Source organism: Balaenoptera borealis, assembly GCF_965194805.1.
Source record: "Balaenoptera borealis genome assembly, chromosome: 4".
NCBI classification, from domain to species: domain Eukaryota; kingdom Metazoa; phylum Chordata; class Mammalia; order Artiodactyla; family Balaenopteridae; genus Balaenoptera; species Balaenoptera borealis.
The window spans coordinates 16,642,057-16,670,002 of record NC_138861.1 but is presented as its reverse complement, the minus strand read 5'-3'; the positions used below and the strand labels follow the sequence as shown (position 1 = coordinate 16,670,002).

The following is a 27,946-nucleotide window of genomic DNA, read 5'->3' as shown; positions in this document are numbered from 1 at the left end:
TGAGAAAACATTGTCCTTGTGTACAGCTCTTTTGGAGAGATATTGTAACTTGTGGCTGGAGATTAATATAGATACTTACTTTTTTTATGTTGGCTTAATTGATATTATTTTGGAAAGTACTAATTTGTTGTGCACACTAGACTGACAGAGTGAATGGCTCCTCCAGGGCTTCCACAGCTGCCAATAGACTAATCGTGAGCAGTTGGAGAAGTGAATTACATTTTTCAGAATAAATGTTCAGATTAAAATCCTTTTAGCTCTAGATACCTTAAAGGAAAAGAAAAAAAAAAAAGAGAGAGAGAGACAGAGAGAAAATTTGCTTGACATAGTAAGTATATCAGAGTCAAAGATGAAGAGATTTTGGATCAAATACCTACTACTGGTAAATCAAAGGGGAAAATGCTAATGATAACAATTTTAAATTGGTGGATAATATATAAGGCAATTGTTCCAGAGTCATATAATTTGATCAAATTTTGATCTGAATAATTTGTTTCAGTTATTCAGTGAATATGTTTATGCACAGAAATACTTATTAGTAGTAGTATTTCCCACTTTTCTCCACAGTTTGCTAGTGGGAACCATGCCATATAAATGAAACTGATTTCCCATGGAAAAGTTATAACTAAGTTTTGCCTTCCTCACTAATGTCTTCGCAACAAATAAATCATATATATGCCCAGAAAACTAGAGTTATTAGATTTATAAATGCCTTAATATTTTACTGAGTAAAATTATACAACAAATATTGTAAAATGGGCACATGTTCAATGTGCACATGTTGTTCAGCGGTTTCTAATTTAAAGTTTGGATAACAGCTCATAAATATACAACTTGGCTACATTGGACAGGTAACCTCAGACTATTATGTTTCTTATAAATAACATTTAGACATTTAATTAACAATTCTTTTTGTCCTCATATAACTTAGGAAAACTTTGTTGGAAAATTACTTGTTAGAGGTATATCTCTCCAGATAAAATTGATATTTTCCTTATTCTCAATCTATATCTAATTGTTAAAGGAGACATTCACAATATTTTCAACAACTTCAGGACTTCCATCATTGTTCTTGGCAAACATCATATTTCTCCATAAAAATATGTTTTTAAATATAAGTAGTAATCCAATTTATATTCTCTTTATTCTTTCCTACCTCTTCATTTTATGCAAAGCTGCCTAATCTCATTCTAATAGAAGGCTACAGTGAACATTAAGTGCTGCAAAGCCTTAGTTGGTCGAGCTATCAGAAAACTTCATGAGAGCTACAGAAGCAAAGATCAGGTCATCACCAGGGATTTTAAAACTTGAAATAAATCTTAGAGAGTTGCTAGTAGAGGAAGAATGTTAGATTGTCATAGAACTGCAGCCCTGCTTTAAAATTTGGTATTAGAGAAAAAGATAAATGAAAATTTCATATATTTAAGGGATGGATGTTAGGCATTAAGTGTACTTATTGCATAACTATTCAAACCACTTCATGAAAAGTAAATCGAATGGGACTTCTGGTCCACAAGAATGTATAGATTTACTTCTCCTAGCTCTTTCCTGCTAAGCAGAGCTATAAATTCTGAAAATAACGTAACTGACAACCAAAGGAGAACTCTGAAAGATGATGAAGAAGCAAACTGGTTTTGGACCCCAGGATTAGAGGAAAAACACAGCAGCAGAGTGTTTTATGTTATGCCCACCCAACAGAAGAAGGACCCCTAGACCCAGCATTTGCCAGCCCCAACCTAACAAAGGAAGGCAGCCCAACTAGGCTCATTTTTCTTCTGAGATCAAACAGGAGTCCCTCTGGGAATATTAGACAAGCCTGACACCACAGAAAGGGGATCAATAAGTAACCCTACCAACCAAAAGCATCCAGGGGAAGCACTATCCTTCTCCACCAGACTAAGACTCTCTTCTTCCTTCAAGAGCACTGCGGACAGTGGGCAGAACCAGCAGGAGGGACTTAGTTATAACAAGTGGCCTGGCTTGGGAAGCATCTTTAATTCTGAGATACTCCTTTTCTGCCCAGCAATACTGGGTGGTCAAGAGAAACCAGCAGAACCAAGAAGAGGGACCAAGCCATAGGAAGGAGTCCTTCCAGAGAGTCTCTTTTACCAGACGACCACTGCCTTTCCCCTCCATGAGAAATAGGGCAGGTGGGCAAGAGGCAGGAAGGACTGCTATGGACTCAGTGTTTGTGTCCCCTCAAAATTCTTTGTTGAATCCCTAGTCCCCAGTATGGTGTTATTTAGAGGTGGAATATTTGGGAGGTAATTAGACTAAATAAGGCCATGAAGGTGGGGCCTCCATGATGGGATTGGCATCCCTATAAGGAGACAAAGATACCAGAGCTCTCTCTCTGCCCTATGGGGAGACAGCAAGAAAATGGCCATCAATTAACCAGGAAGAGGGCCCTCACCAAGAACCCAGCCATGCTGGCACTGACTGTGGGACTTCCAGTCTCCAGAACTGTGAGAAATAAATGTTTGCTGTTTAAGTTGCTAAGATTATGACATTTTGTTATAGCAGCCAGAACTGAATAAGACAAAGGACCCAACCACAGTAATCAGCTGGACCCAGGAAACCCCTCCCTGTCCTGAGGTATTGGGTCTGGTGGGCAGAATCAGCAAGATGCACCCAGTAACAACAAGTTGCCAGACCTGTGAAGTCTCTTTTACACTGCAGGTCTATAAATCCCTTTTCTTTCCCAGAAAAACTGGGAAGCCAGGAGGCATAGGTTGGGGTATCCCATGCTGTCTTATACTTTGAGGTACCCAAGCAACTGGGATGAGGATCCCATTCTACTCCCTCAGCAGCATCAGCAGAGACAAGTGGGAACTCCAGCAGCACCAGATAAACCAAGCAGACCAAATTACCACTATAAAGGCTCTGAAATTTAAACTGCCATTAGAACTATAGCTCAAAAAAGTAGGCCAAAACTTGAACAGGGTGACTACCTGTTTAAAAATAAAAATAAATAGAACCCAGAGTGTCCTAACATAATAGGCAAATTTTTCAGGATACAATAAAAAATCCTGTGTTGTACAAAGAAACAAGACCAATTACAGTTTGCATGAGAAAGACAATCAACTGATGTAAATGTTAAGATGAATAAGATGTTGAAATTATCTGATAAGGATTTTCAGTCAGTCATGGTTAACTATGCTTCAGTACTCGATGACAAATTATCTTGAAACAAATGGCAAGATAAACCATCACAGCAAAAAAGAAAAAAAAAAAAAGGAGAGAAAGAGAACTTATAAAAAAGAACCAAATGGGAAGTATAGAAATAAAAAATATTATAATATTAAAAGAAAACCTTCACTGGATGGGTACAACAGTAAAGTGGAGATAAAGGAGATTAGAAACAGTGAATTGAGGACAGATCATAGAATTCACCCAATCTGAACAATAAAGCAAAAACAGACTGAAAAAGTTGAGCAGAGCTGCAGACACATGTGGGACAATAACAAAAGATCCAATATTCATATCATCAGAGTCCTAGAAGGAGAAGAGAAAGAGAGTGAGTCTAAAAGTATTTGAAAAAGTAATGACTAAAAACTTCCCAAATCTGGCAAAAGATGCAAACCTACAGATCCAAGAAGCTGAGCAAACTACAACAAAACAAATCCAAAGAAATTCATGCCAAGACATACCTTAAACTTTAAAAAATAAAGACAAAAATATTGAAAGCAAAGAGAAAGATATGCAAAATTAACTATACAGGAATACCAATTCAGATGATAGTAAATTTCTTATCTGAAATTTTAGAGGCCAAAAGGAAGTGGTACAATATTTTTTAAGTACTGAAAGAAAAAAGCTGTCAACTATAAATTCTATATATGGCAAAATTATCCTGCAGGAATGATAAAGAAATAAAGACATTCTCACACAAAAGAAAACTAAAGAATTTATCACTAGCAAACCTCCCTTAAAGTTTGGCCAAAAGAATTTCTTCAAGGATAAACAAAACGAAAAAATAAAGAATTTTGGAGTATCAAGAAGGAAGAAAGATCAATACAAAGAGAAGAAAGATACATACAATGGACAATCCTTTCCTCATGAGTTTTATAAATTATATTTGATAATTTCAAAAAATTATAGGGACTTCCCTCGTGGTCCTGTGGTAAAGAATCCGCCTTACAAGGCAGGGGATGTGGGTTCAATCCCTAGTCGGGGAAGTAAGATCCCACATGCTGTGGGGCAACTAAGGCCACATGCCACAACTACTGTGCTCATGCACCTCAACTAGAGCCCGGGTGCCACAACCTACAGAGCCCACGCACTCTGGAAACCATGCACCACAACTACAGAGCCTATGCGCCCTGGAGCCTGTGTGCCACAACTAGAGAAGAGAAAATAAGCATGCCACAACTAGAGAGAAGCCCACACGCCACAATGAAGAGTTCACATGCTGCAGCGAAAGATCCTGCATGCCTCAAGGAAGATGCAACACAGCCAAAAATAAATACAATAAATAAATAATAAATAAATATTTTTAAAAATTATAATATCATCTGGTACTCAAGACATTGTTATTTAAAACTGGGAAAATAAAGACACTTATTTGGAAAAAAGACTTCCACCCTTCATTAGAAGTGGTTAAAAGTTTATACCAGTAGATTATGATAAGTCATGTGTGTTTGTGTGTGTGTAGCGATGCTCAAGGCAACTCCAATAAAAACTTTACAAAGAGATACACTTAAAAACGCTACAGATAAATCAAGACTGAATCTTTAAAAATGTTCAAGTAACCAATGGGAAGGCAAGAAAGAGAAATAAAGGAAAATGAATGAGAACCAAAGGGAATAAATAGGAAACAAATATTAATATAACAGCCCTAAGTTTCAACATAGCAATAATTATTTTACAAGTAGATAGATTAAGACACCAATCTAAACACAGATATAGGCAGAGTGGATAAATAAACACAATTCAATCTTATGCTGCTTATAAGAACTCTTCAAATTTAACATAGGTAAGTAGAAAGTAAAAAGATGGAAAAAGCTATATGGGTAAACATTTATCAACAAAAGGCAGTAGTGGCTATATTAATATCTGATAAAGTAGACTTAACAGCAAGGAGAACTACTGCAGACAAATATGGACTAATATATACAGAAATATATAATTATAATAATATAATGAAAAATATCAATCTGCTGGAATGCATCAAACAAGAGTCTTAAAATACAGGAAGCAAAAACTGATAGAGTTGAAAGGAGAAACTAATCCACAATTATAGTTAGGGACTTCCACACCTCTTTCTCAGGAATAGATAAAATTACCAGACAGAAGATCAGTAGGGAAAAAGAAGATCCAAATGACATAACCAATCAACAGGAGCTAATTCACATATTTAGAACGATCCATTTAATAATAGTACAATATACTTTTTTCACGCACCCATGAAACACCAAGACAGACCATATCCTGAGCCATAAAACAAACCTCAGCAAGTTTAAAAGAATTGCAAGCACACAGAATATGACCATAACAGAATAAAATTAGAAATCAATAACAGAAAGAAAACAGACATCTGGAAATTAAACAATGGAATCACTTCTAAATAATATATGCATCAAAGAGGAAGTCTCAAAGGAAATTAAAAATATATATAATAAAATAACAAAAATACAACTTATTAAATTATATTAGATATGGCTAAAGCAGTACTGAAAGGGAAATTTATAGCACAACCTACTTACATGAGAAATTTTAAAAGATCCTAAATCAACAACCTATGTTTCTGCCTTAGGAAACTAGAAAAAGAAAGAGCAAAAGAAACCCAAAGCAAGTAGAAAGAAGGAAACAAACAAAAAAAGACAAGAGCAGAAATCAGTGAAAATGAAAATAAAAATACAGTAGAAAAAGTTATTGGGGGAGAAAAAGCTTTTTTTTTTCTTTGCAAATCAATGAAATTGAAAGAAACCCTAATGACACAGACAAAAATAAAAGGAGAGGAGACACAAATCACCAAAATCAGGAATGAAGTAGTATATCACTGCACATCAGTATATCACTACACATCCTGTAGCCATTAAAGTGATAATAAGGTAATACTATGAATGATTTTTTCTCATAATTTTGACAGCCTTGAAGAAGTGAACCCAATATTGTTATTGTTACTACAGATACCATCCAAACTTTTCATGAAATTTTGATCAGTAAACTTTGTAGTCATCTGACAAGTTCATTTCCTTCTCCCCTTCTGTTCTGCCATCACTTTGGTCTAATGTCCATGCCTTTCTACCTGTATTACTACATAATCTTCTACATTGTTCTCTTGCCTTTAGTCTTGACCCCCTTCCCTTGGTTCCCCCGGTCCCCAAATTACATTTCTTAAACAAGTAGTAATCATTCCTTACCTTACTTGATATCCTTCAGTAGCTTCCTTTCTCCCATAGAATAAAATAAACATTATTCAAAATTCTATAAAAAGCTACTCATGATCTTGCCTTTATTTACTTTTCTAGCTTCATTTCTTGCTACCTTTGAAAGTCTATTCTGCCTTCTTATCCAAAATAAAAATAACTTATTTCAGTTTCTTGAACACATAATACTCACTCTTCATTAGAGATTCTTCTGTGTGGAATAATTCTCCTTTCACATTTTTCTTGGTTAGCTCCGACTCAATACTTAGGTCTCTGTTTAAACATCATTTCTTCAATACCAACTATGGGCTGCCATAGCAACATGTACTCCTCCCGTTAGGACACTTATCATACGACAAGGCAATTGCCTGTTTGCAGGTTTATCATTACCACTAAACTGGAAATTCTATGAAGGCAGTGCTCCTATTTATCTTACACATTTTTTTGATCCCAGCTCCTATTGCAATAACTGGTACCTAGGGTGTGTTCAGTGTGAAATGACCGATTGAATGAATCCTTACACACTAAGGAAAGAAACTCACCTAAAGCTGCAATGAATCTCAGACATAACAAATAAAAAGAAGCATTAACTTAGTCATGGGAAGTATGCTTATGTAATTTACCCTTCTAGGTAAGAAGTGGCTCAGGCTGAAAAATAAATTAAAGAAAGGAAAAGAAATGGATAAATTAAGTTCTTAGAAAATTGTAACAATTTATTGAAGGAAAAATATAATTTGAGGGGCATATTAGGATTTTCCAGAGAAACAGAACCAACAGGATATATATAGCTATATATATATAAGAGGAGATTTATAAGAAGTCCCACGAGCTGCCATCTCCTGGTTAGCTGGAGAACCAGGAAAGCTGGTTGTACAAATTCAGTCCAAGTACAAAGGCCTGAGAACCAGGGGAGCTGATGGTGTATGTCCCCGTCTGAGTCCAAAGGCCTGAAAACCAGAAGTGCGGCTGTCCAAGGGCAATAGGAGATGGATGTCCCAGCTCAAGCAAAGAGAGCAAATTCACCACTCTCTGCCTTTTTATTCTATTCAGGCCCTCAATAGATCGGATAATGCCCACCTACACTGGTGAGGGGAGACGTTCCTTACTCAGTCTACTGATTCAAATACTAATCTCTATTGGGAACACCTTAACAGACACACCCAGAAATATAATATTTTAATAGCTATCTGGGCATCCTTTAGCTTGTCAAGTTGACACATAAAATTAACAATAACAAGAGTAAATAATTATAATAGTTTTCATTTTATAAATGCCTATTTGTTCTAGGGCTTGTGTTTAACATTATATATATTTTTTCCTCACAACTACCCAGTAATACTGACACTCTTATCACACCCCTTTCAGAGACAAGAAGCCTAAAGAACAAGGTTGAGTAGTCGGACTTGGACACAAACCCAGCTCTGGTCAGTTGCAATTTCTACAGTCTTAACCTCCATGCTATAATGCACACCAGTGTCCAATACATTCCTCACAAAAGCAGCTGAGTACAGCTAGCAAAAATTCTGAAGCCAATTAGGTTGGAAAACTGATGATACTCCCTGTTCAACACATTGACATCCCCCAATCCTAATTCTATTCTATGCAAAATGAGTGCAAAACAGTCAGAAAGGACGGGATGGCAAGAAACTCTACTCTATTTGTCACTTAATTCTTAACCATAATAAAAAAGGCTAATTTCTTCATAAAGGTAGACATGAAAATTTTGCCACATTTCAGCAAAAAATACAATTCTATCTATTCCAAAAATTGTTTACCTACTTAAGAGCTTGGCAATCACTCCATAAAGTTTTTAGCCCTACCATCAAAATTTACAATCAGGTATTATATAAATGTATATGTATCCAAAACATGAAAAAAATCTATTGCATAATGCAGTTGCATTTAACTTTTCTGGTGACTGCTTTATGACAGTGACCTACATGGTCTGAAAATATAATGTGACAAAGAATATATCTGCTTTCCATCCCAAGGACATTCTTGAAAATGAGCTGTAATATTTCAAGAGTTTTATCCTTGTGAGTAAAATGTTAATAAATAGATAAATCTTTAACACTTCCCAAGCCATGAGCTTGTATTCAGTATAGCTAAAAGCAGAGCATGTCTTAGGGGGCAGGACTAGAATATAAAATTTTTTAATATTGTCACCACTATAGACTTTTCCCCAATCTGGGAAGTTATTCTTCATCAAGTGTTGAAAGACATCACAATTCGAATAATTTATTGGTATGGATCTATTTAGAAAAAGTCAGACCAAGTAAACCACTCATACCAATGATGCAATGTGAAATTCACATTAGAATTCTCTCTAGAATGACCTGGAGGAGTAAGGTGACTGGCTATGAACCATCTTTCTGCTCACATACTTCCTTACACCACAGGGCAGAGAATATCAACTAGGCTAAAAAGAATATCTCACAAAAGAAAGAAATGCTCTTCCGTAGTTTTACTGATGAATTATTTGAGACAGATTATTCAATAAATATTATATAGTTGGTTTTGAAAATATTGTCTAAAAAATTGTATTAGTACTTATATTCGTTTTCACATGTGATTTTAAAATGTTTTTGTAGTATTCAAATTGTATTTACTCACTGATAATAATAATAATGATAAAATAATATTTACTTAGCTCTTGCTATGTAAGTAATTTTCCTACATATAATCCTCTCAACAATTTTTGAAGCAGGTGCTATCATCATAACCATAATAAGATCTTTACCTCCATGAAATCCCCATAATAAACCCATGACACAATCTTATTTTCACAGCCAGTGTTTTAAAGATAATGAAACTAGGTTAAGAATGAATAAGTAACTTGCAGTAAGACTCACAGTAAGTAGTGAGGCAAGACTCCAATCCAGGATCTCCTGAGCTCAGAACTCCTGCTCTTAACCATGCTGCTTTCCATCTCTTTATCCCATATATTGTTTAAATAGTGGCATTTTCTAGGAAAATATCAATCATAAGAAAAGCTAAGGGGCTGTGTTATAGCCATAGTTTTATTCAGGCAGACAAATGAGTGCTTAAGTATTTCTCCTGTATGGTTTATAGGAACTCACCGTTCACCATACACACACACACACACACCCCACATACACACAGGCACGTTCCACGTACTCTCTCAGAGGAACCACCAACATATTATTTAATTATTTCTAGGACAATAGTCAGTCATTCAGTCATAAATCAAGTCTCCTCAAGTTAAATCCTTATTTCCCATAGTCACCATATTATATATATAAAAGTTGCAATACTGGAAACCCATTTTGAACCATAAAACATATTTAAATTGTCTCTCCAAAATAAATGAGAGTAAAATAACACACAAATATCTCTTTTTAAAAACATTTTAGAGCAAATACTTCATATAATTGCTATAGCAAAATATTTCTGCCTATGCTGTACTGGTTCAGATTTCTTAAAATAGTAGTCCATTGACGTTTGTTCTGATGATACAATCATTTCTGATAAATTATACAGCAATTTTAAACCTCTCTTGTTTTAAGAACCAACAAATCTTGTTTAAAATCAGCATCATCAGCTTCAAGTTTCTTTTATTTCTGATTCAGTGAATGTCAATGTATTTCTCTGGGAGTCTTTGAATGGTGTTAGGGTAGAAGTTATTTCAGTGAAGACACATTGAATGATATCCTCAGTGAAAGTTAGCTGATACCCACTGATTTACACCAGCTTCTCCTTGTTACCAGACTCTTAGTTCACTTCACTATTCAATTACTTATTTTACAAAAATACTTATTGAGCATCTACTGGATGCCAAGCACTATTCTTATGCTGGGAATACAGGAAATACAAGGTCCATGTTTCTTCTTATAAATGTTGTTCATGGTCAGAGATTTGTAAATATGAGTTATGATATTTGTTATGAGGTGTTTTTAAGAGTCATCATTTCATGACTGTTTTCCCAATGCTAAGTTACACTCACTCATTTATAAGCACATTTCTTAACAACTCCCCTATTTAAGGCAGCCAGACGCTTTGCACAGAAGTATAAGCAATACAAAGAAACAAATCTGAGGGGGGAAACAGGGCACCCTTAATTTTTGAAAAAAATCACTATATTATTTTCCTTTTTACAGTTCCAACGGTTTAATGAGAATCTATGAGGTCAGAGACATATTTACCATATCAAATTATTTAACTCTGTTTCAGACAATCTGTATTTTAGTAATCACATATATCATCTTCATGTCATTGCAAAAGGTAAGGGGGGAAACATGTATATTCATCAGCAATAATTATTAGAGCAAAGATTAACTGCTACCAATAATAATTAGTCAAATTGATTATTAATGACCATGGTATACCTACCACTGCATTAAAAGAGCAATTATGTTACTCATTGCTACATCTCATCTGTATCATCTAGCATATTACAATTGTAAATGATAATACATATTGAGGATTTTATTGCTGCATAATTATTTCTAGAAGTGTTCTTAGGCCATGATTCACCCACTAATTGTATGCAAAGGATATAACGTAAATAAACAATATAATGTAAACTTACTGCAGTAAATTTACTCTAAGAAAATTGAACAATCCTATCTTATTGTAGGAAATTTATATAAATGTACTTTATAAAATAAATAATTGTATCTCTTATTCCATCTGTAATTCATAATCACAAAGATAAGCAAGGGTATAATTACATGGAATTCAATTCCTTTTTGTAAAGCTAAATATAGAAGCAAGCAGCATTTGAAAGGCAAGAACATTGAGAAAAGCTATATTAATTAAATACAAAAATAATACAACTTAAATAATTAATAAAATCTTATAAAATATGTAAAAGTCAAGCATAAAAATAATAAAATATGTAATGATACTTATATCTCTTACCCCATTAAAAATACCTATTTTACCAGGAAGAGGGAGGAATGAGTCCTAATAGACTTCAAAATGGAAATCACATGATAAATATAAATTTTATTTGAAAATGCAGATATCAAGAAAATAAGTAATGAACAAATGGAAGAGAAGCTAATAGAAATGAGAAAGTAAGCAAGATCACAGTGTACCTCTTTTCCTAAAAATATGTAATGCAAAAAGACTTTGGGAATGATGGAATGAGGACCTCCATGAACTCACTCTCTCACTGAAACTATGAAAATACAGGCAAAAATACAGTACATCCCCTACATATGAACCTTCAAGCTGAGAACTTTCAAAGATGCGAAAGTGCATCTGGTTCCAGCAAGGAACCAGAACCTGTGCCATCAACGTCAGGAGTGAGTGAAATGGCAGCTTGCCCTCCATCTCCTATTGCTGATGATCCTTCAGCTCTACCATCTCCCACCTCCTCTCCCTCCTCCAGTCAGTAACTCTTCTTGCCTGTTCACTTGATGCCAGCCCCTGTATGCCCAGTTGTTGTACTGTACTACTGTACTTTTCAAGGTACTGTACTGTAAGATTAAAAATGTTTTCTTTATTTTTTGTTTGTTTTTTATGTATTATTTGTGTGAAAAGTATTACAAACCATTATAGTACAGTACTACATAGGCAATTGTGTTAGTTAGGTACCTAGGCTAACTTTGCTGGACTTACGAACAAATTGGACTTACAAATGAGCTCTTGGAACTGAACTTGTTCGTATGTAGGGGACTTACTGTAACTAAAATCAACCATTTCAGGAGTCTGGAAATTAACTAAGGCTGCAGAACAAACTAAGTATAAACTCTCCAAGAGAAGCTACTAAAACTTTATACTGCCACATAGTATGTGACATTTTTAACTTGGCGCTAATCCCATTCCCCTTCTTTCCCCAAAACAGTGTTGTGGTAGTCAAAAGCCACCAGCTTTTGTGAACAAGGGAGAAGTCTGGCCTCTTTTGGAGCTCCATTAAAAGCACCACCCCAAAAGCACAGTCAATATTTTGTCTGAAGTTACATCTATGTGGAAAATTTCTATGCCCAGGACGTTGTGGCCATTTGATTTGATTCAGAGCTCAGCTCACTGGGTAAAGGGGGAGCCCCAGGGTTTTATCAAAACAATAGCAATGTACTGGCAGCATCACGACTGCCTAAGACTGAGGTTCAGCTGGAGCCAACAGGAGTCCTGAAGAGGGAAAATTTTTCAAAGAAATCCTGAAGAACCAGATGACCACAGGGAACTTTGAAATGTTCCAACATATTCATGGGGATCTCAAAGGCTGTACCTAAGCCCAAGAAAAACATGGGAAAGGAGAATGAATATATATATATATATATATATATATATATATATATATATATATATATATATATATTTGTTGCTAGACAACCTACTCTACTAAAAAAAAAAGAAAAAGAAACTAAAGAGAATTACTCAGGCTGAAATGAAAGGATACTAAATAGTAACTCAAATCCACATGATTTAATAAAGACACTGGTAAAGGGCACTAAATAGGTAAATATAAAGCACAGTATAAACATATATTTATTCATAACTCTTTTCTTCTCTTTTTTAAAGAAGACAACTACATAAGGCAATAATTATAAAATTCTGTTGTTAAAATTGTAATGTATAAATGTATAATTTGTATGACAATAACAGTACAAAGAAAGGGGGGAAAGAAAATTATATTGTAGCAAAGATTTGTGTATTATTAAAATTAAGTTAGTGTTAATTAAGTTAGTGTTAATCCAAACTAGATTGTTTTAAATTAAGATGCAAACTGTAATCCCTTTCAGGAAAGCACTAAGAAAATAACTAAAAAAAATATATAGCAAAATAAACAACAAGGAAATGAAAATGGTTTACTAGGAAATAGCTTCTTAACACAAAGAAGACACTAACTGACCAATGGAAGGACAAAAAAGAAGACATAAGACATATAGAATACAAATAGCAAAAATCCTGCTTTATCAATAATTACATTAAATATAAATTGATTAAATACTTTACTCTAAAGGCAGAGATTGGCAAAATGGACAGAAAAATACATGATCCAAATAAAGCATTCTATAAGAAACATTCTTTAGATTCAAAGACACAAATAGAGGGAAACTAAAGGGCTAACAAGATATACCATGCATAGAGTATAAAAACTGGACTAAATGTCCAGTTTCAGTCTAAAACTGGACTAAATGTCTTATTATATGAGATATAAACAGACTTTAAGAAAAATTGCTATTAGAGATAAAGAATAGCATGTATAATGATAAGAATATCAACCCACCAGGAAGATGTAACAGTTATAAATATATATACGCCTAACAGCAAGAGTTTGGGGACAAGAGTCCCCAAAACAAAGCAAAAACTGTTCGAATTGAAGGGGAAAATGAACAATTAAACAAATAATAATTGGAGATTTCAATAACCCACTTTCAATCATGGATAGAACAATAAGGCAGAAGATAAACAAGGAAATATGACTTGAACAACACTAGATACTACCCAAACATAAAAGATATCTATAGATCACTTCATCCAACAATTGTATAATACACATTCTTCTCAAACACATATGAAACATTCTCCAGAATAAATTACATGCTAGGTCATAAAATAAGTTCAATAAATTTAAAAGACTAAAATTATACTAACTACGTTCTCCAATCAAAATGGAATAAAATTAGAAATCAAAATAGAAGTAAATTAGGAAAATTCATCAATGTGTAAAAATTTAAACAATGCAGTTCTTAAAAAAAGACAGTGAGTCAAAGAAAAAATCACAGGAGAAATTAGAAAATACTTTGAGATGAATATAAACAAAAATAAAACATACTAAAATGTATGCTTAAAGGGAAATTTATAGCTGTAAATGCCTATAGTATAAAAGAAAGAAAAAAGATCTTCAATTATTATCCTAAACTTCTTCTTCAAGAAAACAGAAAATAAGAGTAAACTAAACCAAAAGCAATCATAGAGGATGAAATAATAAAGATTAGGGAAAAAATGAATGAAATAAAAAACTGAAAATCAATAAAGAAAATCAATAAAACTAAAAGTTAGTTCTTTGAAAATATCAACAAAATCGACAATCCTTTAGCTATACAGAAAAAGAATAAAAGAAGAGTGAAATTACCATAATCAGAAATGAAAAGGGGTCATTATTACAAGCCTTATAGAAATAAAAATAATTATAAGGAATTGCTAAGAATAGTTATATGCCAAAAATTAGGTAACTTAGAAGAAATGGACAAATTCCCAGGAAGTATTGTAACTTACTCAAGAAATATAAAATCTGAACAGACATATAAAAAATAGAGATTGGATTATTAATCATTTAAATCCACAGAGAAATGCTCTGGCCCAGAAGACTTCCTTGATGAATTCCACCAAACATTTAACGATATAATACAAATCCTTTATAAACTCTTCCAAGAAATAGAATAGGGAACACTTCTCAATGCATTCTATGAGGTCAGTATTACCCTGATACAAAACATTGGCAAAGACATAACAAGAAAAGAAAACTACAGACCAATACAGTAAGTCCCCTACATACAAACTTTCAAGTTGAGAACTTTCAAAGATGCAAACGTGCATTCACATGTCCAATCATGTAAGTTAGTTCACGTGTCTGGCATTATCTGTAAAACTTAGGCTAACTTTGTTAGACTTACTAACAAATTGGACTTACGAACACACTCTTGGAACAGAACTCATTGGTATGTAGGGGACTTACTGTATCTCATTTAAATATACATGCAAAACACTCAACAAAATACCAGCAAACAAAACCAACAACATATAAAAAGAATTAAACACTAGGATCAAGTGTGATTTATCCCAGCATTGCAAATAGGATTAACATCTGAAAATCAGTCAATATACAACACCATATTTATAGAATAAATCAGTCAATATACAACACCATATTTATAGAATAAAAGACAAAAAAATGTTCATCTCAACAGATGTGGTTAAAATTTTTGATAAAATCCAACACCCTTTCATAATAAAACCATTCAGCAAACTGAGAATACACGAGAACTTCCTCAACTTGATAAAGAGAATGCATGAAATTCTGCATGTACTATCACTCTTAATGAAGAAGCTGAATGCTTTCTTCCTAATATCAGAAACAAGACAAGGATGTCCACTCTTGCCACTTCTATTCGACTTTGTACAGAAGTGTCTAACCATTGCCATTAGGAAAGAAAAAAAAAATTAAAGTATAAGGTTGAAATAAAGAAGAAAAGCTATATTTACAAATATCATGATCTTGTATATAGAAAATCCTAAGGAATCCACTAAAAAAATATAAAACAAATAAATGAGTGCAGCAATATGGCAGGATATGAGATTAATACGTAAAAGTCAATTGTATTTCTATGCAGTAGCAATAAACAACACAAATTGAAATTAAGAAAACAATTCCATTCATAAGGTATCAAAATAATAAACTTAAGCTTACAAATTTAATAAAGGAAGTGCAAGTATGTACACTGATAGCTACAAAATATTTTTAAAAATGAATGATCTAAATGGAAAGACATCTCATGTTCATGTGTCAGAAGACTTAATATAGTTTACATGGCAATACTCTCCAAAGTGATTTACAGATCCAAAGCAATTCATATAAAACTTCCAACTGCTATTTTTTTTTCCAGAAGTGACAGATTGTCCTAAAATCCATATGGCAATGTAAGGATCCCAAAATAGCCAAAACAATATTTTAAAAGAATAGAGTTGGAGAAATGTCTGTTTAGGTCTTCTAAATGTACATTTCTCCAAAGAAGACATACAAATGGCCAAAAGACACATGAAAAGATGCTCAACATCGCTATTAGAGAAATGCAAGTCAAAACTACAATAAGGTATCACCCTACACCAGTTAGAATGGCCATCATTAAAAAGTCTGCAAATAATAAATGCTGGAGAGGATATGGAGAAAAAAGAACACTTCTACATTGTTGGTGGGAATATAAATTGATGCAGCCACTATGGAGAACAGTATGGAGATTCCTTAAAAAGCTAAAAATAACGGTACCATATAATCCTGCAATCCCACTCCTGGGCATATATCCGTAGAAAACTCTAATTCAAAAAGATACATGCACCCCAATATTCATAGCAGCACTATTTACAATAGCTAAGACATGGAAGCAACCTAAGTATCCATCAACAGATGAATGATAAAGAAGATGTGGTATATATACAAATGTAATATTATTCAGCCATAAAAAAGAATAAAATAATGCCATTTGCAGCAACATAGATGGACCTAGAGATTATCATATTAAGTGAAGTAAGTCAGAGAAAGACAAATATCATATGATATCACTTATATGTGGAATCAAAAAATGATATAAATGAACTTATTTACAAAACAGAAATAGACTCACATAGAAAACAGATTTATGGCTACCAATGGGGATAGTGGCAGGGGGTGGTGGGTGTGTGTGGCAGAGATAAATTAGGAGTTTGGGATTACCATATGCACACTACTATATATAAAGTAGATAAACAACAAGGACCTACTGTATAGCACAGGGAACTATATTCAATATCTTGTAATAACCTATAATGGAAAAGAGTCTGAAAAAGAATATATATATCAATGTATATCAATCAATTGACCAAAAATGTAAGAGTTCATTTCTGGACTCTCAGTTCTATTCCATTTATCTGTATGCCTGTTTTCATGCCAATACCACACTCTCTTAATTTTGTAGAATTGTAGTAAGTTTAAAAATTGGGAAATATAAACCAACTCTAAAATATATATATTATGATATATATAAAATATATATATAAAACAGAATCACTTTGCTGTATACCTGAAACTAACACAACATTGCAAATTAACTATACTTCAATTAAAAAAATAGTTTAAAAAGAAAATGTATATAAACATACAATGGAATATTATTTAACCTTAAAAAAAGAAGGTAATTCTGTCATTTACAACAACATGGATGAACCTGGAAGGTATTATGGTAAGTGAAATAAACCAGACACTGAAAGGAAAAAAAGAATAGAGTTGGACGGTTTATACTTCCCAATTTTTAAACTTCCTACAAAGCTACAAAATCAAGACAGTGTGGTATTGGTGTGAAGATAGGCATATAGATAAATGGAATAGAATTGAGAGTCCAGAAATGAACTCTTACATTTTCAGTCAATTGATAGTTGACAAGATTGCCAAGACAATTCAGTTGGCAAAGAATATTTTTTTTGACAAATAATTCTGGGACAACTGGATATCCATATGGCAAAATAATGAATTTGGCTCCTACCTCACACCACACAAAAAAAATAAGTCAAACTCAATCATAGATCTAAATGTAAGAACTAAAATTATAGAATTCTTAGAAAAAAATAAGGATAAATCTTCATGATTTTAGGTTAGGTAAAGCATCTTATATATGACAACAAAAGCATAAGTGACAAGAGAAAAAGAAACAAATTGATGCTTCAAAGGCCACCATCAAGAGTGAGAAAACTCACAGAGTGGAAGAAAATATTTGTAAATCATATATCTGACAAGGGACTTGTATCAAGAGTATATAAAGAACTCTTACAACTTAATAATAAAAGACAACCCAAAAATGAGAAACATATCTGGACAAACATTTCTCCAAAAAAGATGAAAAAGTGGTCAAAAAGCACATGAAAACATCCCTAACATCATTAGTTATAGATTCAAATTAAACCCACAATAATATATTATTTCATACCCACTAGAATGGTCATAATCACAGAGGCAGGAAATAAGTATTGGTGAGAATTTGGAGAAATGGAACCCTCCTACACTACTGATGGGCATGTAAAACGGCCCAAATGCTTTGGAAAACAGTCTGGCAGTTCCTCAAAAAGTTAACCAAGGAGTTACAATGGGACCTCGCAATTCTACTCGCTCTAGACATATACCCAAGAGAACTAAAATCATATATTTACATAAACACTAGTACATAAATGTTCCTAGCTGCATAATTTGTAATAGTCAAAATGGAAACAACTTAAATATCAATTGGGAATGGATAGATATAACATGGTATATCCTCACAATGGAATACTATTCAGCAATAAAAAGGAATGGATTGCCAATGCATGCTATACATGGATGAGCCTTGAAAATACTATCCTATTTGAAAGAATCTAGCCACAAAGATCACATATTTATATGATTACATTTATATGAAATGTCCAAAATTGGCAAATCTATAGCTAGAGAGTAAATTAGTTGCTGTCTACAACTGGGGGTTGGAAGAGAAGACGAGAATGGGAGTGACACTAACACGTGGGGGATTTCTTTTTGGCATGAAGTAAATGTCCTAAAATTAAATTGCACTGATGGTTGCACAACTCTGTGCATACACTGAAAAGCAGTGAACTACATGCTCTAACTTGGTTAATTTTATAGTATATGAATTATATCTTAATAATGCTATTTAAAAAAACAACCTTTTCCAAACAATAAGAAATTGTTATGTAAAAACTCAGAGGAATAATTTTAAAATACTGAATGTGTTTTTTAAAATAGACTAAATGAGTAATGAATAGAGTGTCATAAATCCTTTGTCAGCCTGAAACCTCATGGTCATCCACTAGTATAATTCAGCAAATTTTGTCCCTTAAATTAGTTACAAGGAGAACATTTAGAAATTCAGAAAGTATGCAACTAGACAGAAAATGAGAGCAGCAATTTGACTTAAGAAGAAAGTCCATTTGTTGTTTGGTGTTTGGATCTTTAGAGAAGAATTTCATGCAAGAAAACTGATTGCTTTTGTGCGTTGCATGTTGCTAAAGGGCTGAGTGGTGAGGTTTTCATACCCATGGCTCTTTCTTTTCAGAAATAAATAGACCCAAATTCCCATTTCCATCATCCTTGTGATGGGAGGTAGCCTTCTGACAATTTGATTGAGTTCAGGACCGTAAAGGACAAAGGGAAGAAAATCTGAAAAATGAAAGCCTTTTTAGCTCCTGAGAATTATTTTCTGTCTACGTTCAGTATTGGGTGTCTAAGAGATAGTGGTAAGCCACCAATGATCCACTTAGAATGGGCAGGCATTGGCCTTAGTATGCATAGATGATTTCCAGTTCAATTTAGTTTCCAGGCTACATTAGAATACTGCATATCTAGGCTTATGATAAATCCCTTCAGCCTTTGTAGTGTCTCCAGAAGAGTTCTCAAAGAACAAAGAACATCAAGGTCAAGTTGATAGTAGCCTCACAATGAGAAATATAAGCGGGACAAACAAGAGGGCATGTAGATATAATCTGAATTTGAAATCAGCTGATTTGTATCCCCTGTTTGTGTCATTTAGTCTCTCTCTTCACTCTCATATGAACTTTGGAACTAGGTTCTGTTAAGTTCTTCCTCATACAAAAGATTACAATAATAAATTCATTCAATTTCCATTATGCTAAATGACCCTAAACCCTTTCTGCAACCTCTTACTGCCAATATACACCTGGGATTCATGCATCGTGTTACTTAATACATTATGAAAATAACTGGGTTACAGACTTTGTATAGAAATCAATTCTATATGCAGATCATTTCTGTGGTGGTAACAGAGCAAGATAAGACATGCTTCTAATCCACAGTGCAACAATACACAGAGGAAACTGTTATTGGTCACCAAAAGTGTCCCCACCTATAAATGATGATGAAAATGATAATTTACTGTATGTCATGCCTTATCATAAGCTCTTTATAAGCATGAGTTAATCCTATAATAACCTTAGAAACTAGGATGATACATAAATCAGGAACTGAGACATAACAGAGTTTCAGGAAATTGTTCAGGTTCGTGAGTATGTCACAAAGCAAGAATTCCAGCTGGAGCAGTTGGGCTTGAGAGCCTGAGACCTTAACCACGATATCTAGTCCTGTGTAATAAGAACAGATGGTATCAATTTTGAAAGAATAATGTTAATCTATTTTTTTAAATATATCAGTTACAAATAGCTAAAGGTCATTCTATGCTATTGCATTTTCATGGAGTAGTTACAGAGTGATTTATATGACATATATTTAAATTTATACATAGTTTAAAACAAATCAGATTAGGGTAACTTAGTTGTATAGTAGAAACAAATGAATAAATAATTTCTAGTTTTTAAAGCATTTAATGGAGAGAAAAGAAATTTAACTTTTATTATGCCTCTCTAGACTGAAGTTTCCTCATCTACAAATGAGAGAGCTGGAAGATTTGACTATATATTAGTTATAAAATTGTTTTTATGATTTACCTCAAGATCCTACATTCATATCCTCTCCTATTTTTCTAAGAGGCTGTTTATTTCTTTTTCTCACACATTTATAATAGCACTTAATATATTAAAAAGTAGAATTAGTTTTTAATAGTATGTATTAAATATATCTATTTCTCATTTATTATTTTTCTTATGATTTATTCTGTGCACTTTTTCCATTTAAAAATTTAAATAATTTTATATAGTCATATATATCATTTATTTTCTTTAATTCTTCTGGTTTTCCTGTGTTATATTTTGTCAGATGTTTCAAACATAAAATACAAAATAAGTTACCCAGTCTTTTACTTTATGAGTTGAATTTTAAGAACATTTTGATCTTTTATTCATTCAGAATTTTTGGTACAAAATGAAAATTAATTACAGATCAACCTCTCCTTCAAGTAGCCAGACAGTTATCCCAATATCATTTATTAAAGTTTCTACCTCTTTCCCAACTGATTACCTATTAAGGAAATCCAAACTTGATCGTAAATTGCATTCCCAAATGAGTTTAGGTCACTTTATAAAGTCTTTATTCTGTCTCATGGAGCTGCCCACCTATCCCTGCCCCAGTAATATACTGAACAATAAATAAATGGAAAGATTCTGACCTTCACTTATGGCAAAAGGGAAATAAATTAAGGTAACAATGAGCTTTTTCATATCTTTCAGATAGACAAAGATTTGTACTTTTAATAATACAAGTATTGGTCAGAATGTCAAATCCAGTCACACCAAAAATTTTGGTGGAATTGAAAATTGTTCAACCAGGCAGCATCTGTAAATATTTTAAATGTGCACTCTCTTTAACTTCACACAGTGATTCTCAATGTGTGGTTTGAGGTTCCCTAAGGGTCCTCAAGATATTTTCAGGGGATTTGTGAGGCCAAATGTTTTCATCACAATACTAAGACATCACTTGCCCTTTTTCACTGTGTAAACATTTGCATTGACAGTTTAAAAGCAATGATTGGTAAAACTGCTGTCACTTTAGCCAGAATAAAGGCAGTGGCAACAAATGTTGCAAATAGTCATATTTTTCTCCATCATGCACACAAAGTTACACATCCACACACACACACATACACAGTTTCACTCGTAATATCCTGATGAAGCACTAAAAATTATTCATTTTATTAAAAATCTACTAATAGTATACGTTTGTTAAAATATTTTATATGATGAAAAATTAGGTACACATTAAGCACGTCTGTTGCCTACTGAAGTATGATGGTTGAATTAAGGGAAAAGCTCTTATATTCGTTGAACCAGCTCCTTATCTCATGCAACATCATTTTTACTAGAAAGAATAACTGACAGACAAACTATGGTTATTCAGACTTGAATACTGGGGAGATATTTTTTTCTAAAATGAACAAAGGGAGTCTGTCACTTCAAGAAAAACAACTGACGCTATTTGTTGCCAATAATAGAATCCGAGCTTTCAAGCAAAAATTAGAATTTTGAAAAATTATATCCATCACCAAAAACTTGACAGCTTCCCCATACTTAAAGACTTTTGTATGGTGATATTAACAAATGTGATGTTTTTTCATATTCTATAACAAAATGTCAACATTTGTGAAAACTTAATAACTCAGGGAACCAACATTTTCAAAATGATCCATGCATGAGTAAAAGGGTCATTCAAAATGTAAAACACAAATTTTAATGTTACAGTACGAATAATTAATTTGGTTTCAGATTCCACATTGCAACTAATCTTTAAGAAACTTCCACTTGTTGGGACTTCCCTGGAGGTCCAGAGGTTGGGACTTTGCCTTCCAATGCAGGGGGTGCGGGTTCTATCCCTAGTCTGGGAGCTGAGATCCCACATGCCTTGAGGCCAAAAAACCAAAACATAAAACAGAAGCAGTGTTGTAACAAATTCAATAAAGACTTTTAAAAAAATGGTCCACATCAAAAAAAAAAAAAATCTTTTTAAAAAGAAAAGAAACTTCCACTTGTCAAGTTTTGGTGTAGCATCAAAAAGGAACATCTACAATTTTCTGTAAAAGTTACTAAAATCTTCCCCTTTTCCAAATTTCTATATGGGTGAAGCCAAATTTTCATCCACTTCACCAACATTACAGTACATTGAATGCTGAAGCAGATGTCAGAATTCAGCTGTCTTATATTGTCAGACATTAAAAAGACTCACAATATTTAAATGATGTCACTAATTTTTTGTTTTGGAAAATATAGTTATTTTCAACATAAAATATGTTGACATCAGGTTTGTTATTATTTTAAATCAACAAATCACTAAGTATTTTGAAAATCTGTCAGTTTTAATTTCTAAAGCAGCAAATATTGATAGACATATCCTACATTTTAGAAAGCTCTTTGCTCTCCTCAGTATAATAATTGAGAACCACTGACTTTGAAAATCTACTAATAGAAAATCACCTTGAATAAGTGCATAAAATTACTAATGAACTAGTAATTGCCAGATAGTTCACATGCTTTCCTTTTCTCAATGGAAGTTTTTATTGAGGTTATCCTGATCCTACTCCACAGTTCTATATTGGTGCTGGGAGAAGATGTTTTGTCTTTTGGTCCATGGTTAACTATATTCAGAAGATAACTTAGAATGTGAGGTCAGTGCATTCCACATGCAGGTACACTTTTTTTTTTTTTTGGAATGGACACATCTATTTGACTTTATTTATGATGCAAGTTGCCAATCCATACCTGGTTAGTTAGAGGTAGAAACACATTCATTTTGATTGTCTTCAGGAATACAAACAGTTTCTTTGTGTTCGCTCAATACTTTGCAGTCTGTACCAATGAAATCAAATTATCCTTCTCTATTCACCACTGCAAACTAGTTAACTGTTCATTCCAGCTATACATTCATTATATGACTGCTTCGTGATGGTTATTTCATTTCATATCTTCTGTAAAATAAAAGATGACTATAGCTTCTGTTTAAAAAAAATAAATCATAAGAATGTACCTTTTGACCAGTAAAATTTCACTAAACAATCTCATCATATCTCAGTAGAATTTGTCTTCCAATTTCATAGTCTTTTAATCTGAATGAAAACAATAACTTATGGATTAAAAAGTTTTCTGTTTAACTAACAGGAAAAATATCATAAATATAATTTCTGAATAGAGAAAATGAGATGCAAGTAGCAGTGCTTTCTTCACTGCTATAATACTTCATTTTTAAAAGTAAACACAGTACTAATCATTTTGATTCCAGTGAATAAAAACTTAAAACTGAATTTATTAATCAATTTGGAAGTCTGAAGCCAAAAGGATCCTTTAACTGTATTGCCTAATAGACAAGTCAATCTTAAAAAGGTAATCACAATGCAAAATTTTGGCCTAATTAAACTGGCTCTCTTTGATACTCTGTTTTTTTTGTTTGGTTTCAATCTGCCATAACAACCAAGGTTAGAATTACATGTAAACTGAAGTATACAAGGCTTGGTGAAATTGAATACAGAGGATTAAGCATTTTAAAAGTCTGGGTTATAATTCTTATTGCTACACAAGTTCTACTGCATAATTAATTTTCAGCGGCCTAAAACTTTTCAGCAACAAAATTATATTAAAAAAATACCATTATCCTTATATGTTACATTAATTGTAATGTAACATATCACAACAACTTAAGCCTTGCATTAACTTAGAAAAGAATAACTTGTCCCTGAAAAGCTCTAAAGAGTGATCATATTTCAATCAAAGCTGTCCTGAACTAACTCATAATCAGCAGTGACTACATTTTGTCACTTCTTTGCTCTAACAGGAGTAAAAGTGATGACAAAGATTTTTGGAAAAGAAGCTAGAGAACCTGCATCCAATTAGTCATGAAATGGACTTTTAAACAACCACTGGATTTTTAGAATGTTTTTAGTTGTCAAACATCCCTATAGGTGAAACAGCTGAGGAACAAACTGCCTAACTTGCCCAAACTACTTTTGTTCCATAGAATTTGATCCCTTCTAAATCGACAACAGCATACAAACTTAGCTAGGAAGAATTCAGTTCTTATAAATGACAACAAACATAATAAACCTACAGGAGGTTTAAAAGTAACTTCATTTGAATATTCAAGTGTAATGCTTCTGTAAAAGATTAAAACATACGTTTCAACTTTAACAGATATGTCAATTTCCATTTGTTCCTAACCTGCCACTAATACATAGGTTCACTGGGCTGCCAAAGAACCCAGCTGATCATGGAGAGAGATGAAGGTATCAGTGGAAAAAGAGCATGGATACTACAGCATTTATCCAAACAGTATGACCTGTCTTTGCATCCCTGAAGTAAGAATAGCCAGTTTCTCCAATTAATTTGCTCTATACTAAATAAAGCAGCATTGTCTGTGAAGAGTTACTCCATACCCATAACATTTCACTAGTATAGTTACCAATTCAGAGGTTAAAAAAAAAAAAAAAAAAAATACAGACCAAATCCATGTACCCATGATCCTTTGTATCCTAAAATGTAGAAATATTCTTAGTTTTAACCAAGAATTATATTGGAATGAAGTAAAATAACTTTTAGAGTAATTTTGAGTATACTCTTATTTGTTACTACATTTCTACATAAATTATTTAAGATTGCTTGTGGACATAATTTAATCTATAATATATCATAATGTCAACCATTACAGTGATCCAGAATGAGATTCTGGCTATAGAGCGAGCTTAATTATTAAGCAACACTTTCTTAAAAAGCTTCTGTATTTCTGATTGGTAAGAAAAACAAACACCAAAAAGAGCATCTCTCATTGAAATAGCACTGACGTTCAAGCTCAGGCCCCCTTCTTTATGTTCAACATAATTAACTCTCTAGGAAAAAATAATGAAACATTAAGTCACATTAACAAGTTACAGTCATCTTCAAGGAAACTCGATGGGCAATTCTGGTGTTACAGTTGTATATCTTGGATCCAACCTAGGGATGAAGTCCTGAAAGTGTTTAGATGCACCAGTACCAAAAACATCAAGAACTTTTCGGTTCATGACAGCAAATCTGCCCTTGGTGAGCCTTAAAAGGAACTTCCAGTAAGATGGTCTCAAGGTCTGAACTTCCATGACAGCTGCCTGGAAGCAAATTGCCGTAGAGATGGAATAGATGATAGTGTCTGCATGGGGAAAATAGGGAACCTTTCCTGCTTCAATGCCTTTGAAATACATTGTCTCTACCAATCTGGAAGCTAAATACATGGAAATTGTGCTTTTATAAAACATCATTGATATTCCCACCAAAAACCCAGCTATAATGGCATGCAGTTCATCATCCAGATTTCTGACCCAGCGCAGGAAGCAACTAGTACCCTTGTATATACTAACAAAAGAGCCCAAAAAAGCTCTGAGCTGGAAGTTTTCTTTATTGTAGAAGAGAGAAAGTAGCCGGAATGGCTGTGTAAACAGATGCCTAAATGCAGAGGAATTCCGGAGGCAGCACTGGATCAAGTATCCCATGCTAAACATTCTGATGAAAACTTTAATGCAATAAGAGATGCAATTATCCTCATAGTGTTTGCAACGTCAATACCTTGGTCCATGCTTACATACTGAATCCACAAGCTTCCTGACTAGAGCAATTATATTCGTTCCTCTTGGTTTTTCCTCATGTTTCTCAGTCTTTTGTTCCACTTTTGCATATGCCACCTCTGGTGAATAAGAATGTGTGGGAATTTCTTCCTTCCCAACAATGAACCTAAGTGCAGAGAATGTAAATCCTTTCAAACCGTCTTTGCACCCATGCAGAAACGTTTTGCTAAAGGGTAGACTAGTGGTAGAGGCTACCAGTAGTCCCCCAATATCTGTTCTCACTTTCTTCTCGTAATAGACCCTATGAACTTAAGCTGGGCAAATGGGTTGCCAAAACTATAATATTTTCTAGCTTTTTTTGCAGTTAGGTGTGACCAGTGAAATGTAAGGAAAATGGTAACAAAACTTCTATGAAGACTGGAATGTGGATGCAATATCTAGAACTGGAACAGATATCTTGCACAGCAAGGTAGAAGCCACATGTTAAAGATGGTAGAGCACAGAAGGAGCTTGCGTCCCTAAGGAGACCAGAGTCACCATATTCATCATAGTCTGCCAATATTTTTGTGAGAGTGAAACAAATTTCTATCTACAAATTTCTATCTTGAGTAAGCAGCTATAATTTGAGATTTCCTGTTACTCATAATTGAACCTAATTTTAACTGAGAATGACTCAGCAGTACTGTTAGAGGAATAGGACTCTATTTTATCTGTTTATTTGTTCTCTTTTCCTAGTGTAAGTGATTTTCCATTAGCATTACCAATGGAGTTTTTCAAGATAGTAGATTACTATTGAAGGCGAGGGTGGCAACTCAAATTTTCTTGGAATATTTGGTAATCCTATTTCTAGAGCACATGTCCATACAAAGCTACTGATATTTTTTAACTGGTGGGAATATTTCAGAACTAATTCACACTCTTATTTGCATACACATACACAATACCTTATTTTGCTTGATTCAATGAAGCAAAATACTTTTTAAATTATAAGTTAATAATTACTCCAGCAGTAAATAAACTAAGGTTACTAGCACAGGAAGATAACTAGGTATCATGTCTCCACCATAGAACTGTAAAATGTTTGAATTAGAAGATATCTTAGTAAACATCTACTTCAACTCATTCTTCTTTTCAGATGAAGATGTTCAGAGCCACGAGGTAAAAATTACAAGATCACAAGATTATTTATAAAGCAGTGGTACAGAAAAGCACCAATTATTATTCTCTAGCACATTTATTGTAACCAGTAAGAACCACTTTATCAGCTTGGAATACTAAATGAATGACATTTCCTTTCTTTCTTTCTTTTTTTTTTTTTTTTAATTACTGAAGATCCTACTGCCTTTGTTAGTAGGAAGGCCATCAGCCTTCTTTTCAATTGCTATAGAACTTCATGATCATACTCAGCTCTCAGATTTTACTTAGATCTCACTACTGGGAGAAGATTAGAGAACCTGATCAACCCACCCACCAGTTTCACATTTTCACATTTTCTCTTTGACACATGGGTTCTTGATTTTACATATAGCTTTTATATTGTCATAAGGATTTCAGTGATACTTAGTTTATCTAAAAACACTGTAAAATTAGTGACAAATCTCATTTGCAAAATTCATATTTTACTTAGTAAGGTGTAAGAAAGAATTCCATTTGCATTTATATAATGCAAGCATAGTTCTTGGACTCCCCCTTAAAAGTAAGATACAAAATAATTTAGATACTGTTTTAAGGCTGACTTTAGGAATCTTTGGAACCTTCTGGGATCTATCTTTTCTAACTTCCCTAAAGGATATCTTTCTAAGAGATTGCTTTACAAAAAAATCTACTTATGCACACAATCCTTTAAGTAGATGGCAGTCATACTTTAATTTAATTCATTATACCACT

General features: G+C 33.4%; 1 pseudogene across 1 annotated transcript in view; it reads right to left on the bottom strand.

Annotated features, from left to right (window-relative positions):
* Nucleotides 1-6,016: 6,016 nt before the first annotated feature.
* The window catches only part of LOC309628471 (transmembrane protein 135 pseudogene), a 35,007-nt pseudogene continuing 13,077 nt past the window's right edge, over nucleotides 6,017-27,946 (bottom strand). Inside the window, exon 2 of the transcript in view lies at nucleotides 6,017-26,360. The product of the transcript in view is annotated as a transmembrane protein 135 pseudogene (transcript). The remainder of the gene's footprint in view (nucleotides 26,361-27,946) is intronic.